Here is a 6,000-nt window from a genome sequence, read left to right as displayed (position 1 = left end):
CTGATTTATGCAGGGGGGGGCATGAAGTTTGGGTGCTCGCACTCATTTCCAAGTAGCTTTTGTTAACCTTTTTTGTCTTCACTTTTAATATCTACCTTAACTATTTACATTAAGGTGTCATTTAGATGTTACGTTCCTTTGTATAGGTTTTTTATTTAAAAAATGACACAACAGAGTGGCACCAAAATCACAGAAACTTCCTTACTTTATTCCTTAGGGACTCAAAAATAAAATATATCTCCAAAAGTCAAAGTATTAAGTATTGACACATCACTTAAGCTTCTGGCAGCCTGTTGCTAAACTGCCCAATTAGTTGATTTTAACTTTAGTCCCACCTCTGACCAGGCACATAGACAATTGTAGTTTAGGATTATGGGGTGGCCAATCAGATTTCAATGAGGGGGCACCCCCTAGAAACGCCCCTGCGTCTGCTTCAGACCAACACAAGAAACTGTTCTGCTGTTAAACACGCCAACGAGCGGGATCCTTGCTGTTGCTTTTTCGGTAAGTTAAGTGTATCTCTACTGCGCATTTCTCGCACCAAATTACGTCACCATTGCAAGATGGCAGTGCCCGTCACGGGGCGTCGTCCATCTATACAGTCTTTGGGCTCTGTGTGGTGTCAGCCGTGTGATTGACTGGCGATCAGTCCAGGGCCGGCTTCTTGCCAAATGAAAGCTAGGATAGGCTCCAACTTAGCTGTAGAGATAATGGAAGGATGGATGGACTTGCAACTTGAAACTTTTAGTATCATTTGATTTGGGTTGGTGACACAAAAATCTTAATTTTAAAATATGAAAATATAGGAACAATCTCAGGCATTCAAATAATATTAATTATGGGTGGATTTTTGTGTTCCACCTTCTTAGGCACATAGTTATCACATCTGTAATGATATTAATGTTTAACAACATTAAGATTTTCTCAAATATTCTGTGTCCCTTGTTACGTTCTTTTTTATTGTTCATGAAATGAAAACAAACCAATTACTGATGAGTAGAACAAGTCTTAAATATATAAAATTGACATGTTTTTAAACAAATTTTACTCTCAAAATGGTAATTAGCAACAGAATTCTGCACAAAAAGTACCGGTAAATGTGCGGTTACTGCTCTGGATCTCCTCAAATTAGTGTAAATAAACATAAAAAACATGTAACTTGGTTCTCAAATATTGTATTTATATTATAATATATAACATGACATTCCTAAATGTATTACTTTTTATCTATACAGTTTGTATAAATGTACTAACTCCATGGTGTTGGTAAGTAGCCATGGAAAAATGGAACAATCGGAATAAAATGGCAATTGTGACCACATGTCCATGTTTTCTGCTTGTTCCATGGGGTACCAACACACAAAACACATAATTTCAGAAATTCAAAACTCCCTTCACTTTAAACCAAGTTTAAGTTTGAGAGTTCATTTTAAATTATCATTGCTTGTTTTTAAATCACTCCATGGATCTGCCCCCCACTTACCAACCAACCCCCTCTAATTCCTATGACTACAGTCATTTCTGGTCGTCCATCAGGGTTGGGGTGACTGTCTTTTTAAGTTTTGCATCCCTGTCTGTGGATTTCAAGCTTACCTTTTAGAAGAACCTATTCGGACACCACAGGTAATTACTCATCTTTTACAACTAATATTACTTGTGGTGTACCGCAAGGCTCATGTTTAGATCCCGTTTTATTTTCTACCCACTTTGGAAAATTATCTCTTTTCCTTTATTTCTACACAGATGACACACACACACACACACACACATATACATTCCTTTGAGACTTTGTGACCTAAAGAGTGCAGCTGCTGTTGTATATTGCCTCAATAAAACAAAAAATCATATTGTCCCCCCTTTACTCATTCAATCTCATTGAGAGTGGCATTGGTGCTTTTTCTGCTAATGGGAAGCCTGCTGCCAGAAATGTGGGAGTATTGTTTGATTCAGAACAAAGCTTTAACCTGCAGATTTACAAATTTGAAAAGTCATGCTTCAGAATTAAACCAATGCTTTCCTAATCTTAATGGAAAAAGTAATTCAGACACGTCTTTACAAGACGTGACTACTGTAACTCCGTCCTTTTTGACTTAAAATACAAACACTATCTTACAAACCTGTCACTAGTTCAGTTCAGAAGGCAGCAGATGGGCTTCTCAGTGGTTTTAAAAGACGAATTCACATCATCCCATTACTGGTTTCTATCCTTTTAGGACTTTCCTTTTAGACTAAAAAAACCAATATAAGGTTTAACTGATCGCTTTTACAGCAGGTCTCATTTGCCCGAAACTACGTAGCTAAGGTGGAGCCTTCTGGTCTTTCTGATGGCAAGACTTAAGTCTCAGGTAACAGTGGTTTTGCCATCAGTGCTCCTTTGCTTTTCTTAAATAATTCTTTTACTGATTCGTTTATTTCTATTGTTTCATTGCTTTTATGTTTTTTATTTATTTATATTTACAATTTTAAAATGTTGGTAGATTTATTATCTATTTTACTGTCACCATTCTTCTATCTTATCTCCCGACTGTGTTTATACAGTGTTTTTTTTCTTTGAAGAGGGGGTATTATGCTGTTTAACATTTTAAGACAAATATATAATGTTACAATGTTGTATGTCCAGACTAAACGTGGGTGAAGTTTCCGATCTGTGGGTAAAAGTATGTTGGAGTAATCCCCAGGCTTCTCAGCCCAGTCTGGAGGCTGCTGTGAACGCCAGGTTTTAGACAGTTTTTTCTACTTTGTGACATCACAAAGTGTAGCCTCAGCAGGCAACGGAGAGCTGGCCAATCAGAAGAAAGCGGAAGCGGAAAGTGTCCCTGTGAACCTGGGAGCTGTGTGGTCCGGGGCACTAGCCCCTGGTAGGGTCTCCCAAGGCAAATTGGTCCCAGGGGAGGGACCAGACTAAGAGTGGTTCAAAAACCCCTATGAAGAGGCAACAAAGTGAAAAAGCTACTTCGCCCGGATCAGGGAGACCGGGGCTACCTCCTGGAGCCAGACCTTGGGGGGATGCTCGTTGGCGAGCGTCTTGTGGCTGGGCTTTTGTCCATGGGGCCCAGCCCAAACGAGCAACCTGGAGCCGCCGCCTTGTGGGCCCACCACCTGCAAGGATAGGCATAGGAGTCGGGTGCATTGCAAACCAGGCAGCAGGCAAAGGCGGGGGCCTTGGCGTGCTGATCCCCGCCAGCATAGACTGGCTGTTGGCACGTGGAATGGCACCTCTCTGGTGGGGAAGGTGCCAGAGCTGGTGCGGGAGGTGGAGCGTTACCAACTAGAGATAGTTGGGCTCACCTCCACGCACAGCTCTGGCTCTGGAACCAATATCCTGGAGAGGGGCTGGACTCTCGCCTTTTCCAGAGTTGCCCAGGGTGAGAGGCGTCAGGCGGGTGTGGGGATACTCACAAGCCCCCGGCTGAGAGCCGCTGTGTTGGAGTTTTCCCCGGTGAACGAGAGGGTCGCGTCTCTGCGACTGCAAGTTGCGGAGAGGAAGGCTCTGACTGTTGTTTGTGCCTATGCACCGAACAGCAGTTCAGAGTACGCAGCCTTCTTGGAGTCACTGGGTGGGGTCCTGGAAGGGATCCCATCTGGGGACTCCATAGTTCTACTGGGGGACTTGGGGACACGGTTGGGATGAGAGTCAGCACCTCCAAGTCTGAGGCCAAGGTTCTCTGCCGGAAACCAGTGGATTGCCCCCTCCGGGTGGGGAGTGAGTCTTTGCCTCAAGCGAAGGAGTTCAAGTATCTCGGGGTCTTGTTCACGAGTGAGGGTAAAATGGATCGTGAGATTGATAGGTGGATCGGTGCAGCATCAGCAGTAATGCAGGCAATGAAGGCAAAGCTTTCGATTTACCAGTCGATCCACGTTCCAACCCTCACCTATGGTCACGAGTGTTGGGTAGTGACCGAAAGAATGAAATCGCGGATACAAGCGGCCGAAATGAGTTACCTTCGGAGGGTGTCTGGGCTCAGCCTTAGAGATAGGGTCAGGAGCTCGGAGATCCGGGGGGAGCTCTGAGTAGAGCCGCTTCTCTTTCGCGTCGAAAGGAGCCAGTTGAGGTGGTTCGGGCATCTGGTTAGGATGCCTCCTGGGCGCCTCCCATTGGAGGTTTTCCAGGCACTTCCAACTGGGAGGAGACCCGGGGGCAGACCCAGAGCTCGCTGGAGGGATTATATATCCCGTCTGGCCTGGGAATGCCTTGGAATCCCCCAGGAGGAACCGGAAAATGTTGCTGGGGAGAGGGACGCTTGGGTCACCTTACTGAGTTGGCTGCCACCGTGACCCAGCCCTGGATAAGCGGAAGAGGATGGATGGATGGATGGATGGAAATTAGCGTAATACCCCCCTTTAACTTTAACGCACCTTAACTTGATTATTAGCTTCACAAATTACTGTCCATTTCTATTCTTAAATGAGAAGCTGAAAAGAGGAACTTGTCCAGATTTAATTTAATGTCATTTGTATATATTTATATATGCCAGGAAGCAGCCCTATCAGCATAGGTTAATGGTAAAGTTATAAACAATAGACAAGACTTATAATAAATAACATTAACAAACAAGAAACGCCACACACACACAGAAGTGAGATGTTTTATTTGTGATTTTTTGAGATATAGCTTCACATGTTTTAAGTGCTGAGAAAAAGGACTTTTATTTTGACATGAACAATTCACCTGATTGAAGTATTTAAAGCCAAATATTTCTTTGAGCAGAACATGAGCACCCCTACTTGAATGATCCTGAGATGTCAGAACGCCTTTTATAAAACATTTGCTCAATGTTACGTAAAAACAAAGGGAGAACATGCTTACTGCAACATTCTGAGGGTCTTTTCAGGATGTTAGTACGGCCTGAACTATCAGAACAGGATTTATAAAACTGAAATATGATTTCTCTCACTGCAACTTTCTGAAAATGTTTTCAGAGAACGTTCTCCTGCTATTAAGAGGAACATTATGGGAACCAAATCAAAACTTCCCCATTCAAAACATTACCGCACATAACATTCTCTGGACGTTCTTAGAACAAAAAATTTTCAGCTGGGGTGTCTCTCACTCACTCACTCGCTCAGTCGTTCACTGAACGAGAATGGTCCTTGTGAACGATACGACCCAACTTCGACCAAGTCGCCCATAATGTTACAGGTAAACCGGAAGTGTCACTGAGCGACTTGGTGAACGAGTCTAATGACCTAATCTTGCAGCTGAACAAGATCTGAAGCTTTGGGTCACTGCAGTGAGCGTTAGCTGCCATCTTTAGCGCAAAGCGTCACTAACTGGGCACCGCTTGTGATTTTTTTCCTGCGAATGTCGCCACAGACACCCAGTCCATAATAATACTATAAATTGCAAATTTATTTACATGAAAATCTTCCAGATTACACCTTTAACACATGAACAATTACTCTCTTATTATTATTAACTCTATAAATTACATCCTGTATTTATAAATACTTTCCTTAATCGTCTTCATTCTCATCTGCTGTACTCATGTGAACCTGCACATCTTGGATGCACGTTAGATATTTATTAGCCTTGGTTAAATCTGCCTACAAAACAAATAGTCTGTGCTTTTGATGTCTAAAGTCCAGTGTTGCTCATCAGGTCAGACAACACACAATACTTGATCAAAGTTTTTCCTCTTTCTCGATTGTTCTTGATTTTGGCAGAACCTTATGTACATACGGGGGCAGCACAGAACATATAGGTCAGAGGTCAATGCCCCAGCAGGGTTTGGATAAGGAGTATAAGTGGCAGTGTGGTAAGAGGATGGTTATATTTCCATCAACTTACACTCTCACGACACGATGGCAAAAGCAGCGATTCTGTTCTCCGTGCTGGTCCTGGGTTGGACTTGGAGCCTCCAGGGGGTCCATACAGAGGAGGAAGTGGTGAGTGGCTGATATATCCAGATCTTTCTGTACAGTAAAGACGATGATGATGACTGTTTACATGTTGTTTTTCTTGTGTTGTCCTTTGTATGGCTGCCCTCAAGGCTCAGGAGC

This window comes from Semicossyphus pulcher, unplaced genomic scaffold, assembly GCF_022749685.1.
Source record: "Semicossyphus pulcher isolate SPU_LCO1_2020_fin unplaced genomic scaffold, fSemPul1.0.p SCAF_22, whole genome shotgun sequence".
NCBI classification, from domain to species: domain Eukaryota; kingdom Metazoa; phylum Chordata; class Actinopteri; order Labriformes; family Labridae; genus Semicossyphus; species Semicossyphus pulcher.
Note: the sequence above shows the minus strand (reverse complement) of the source record.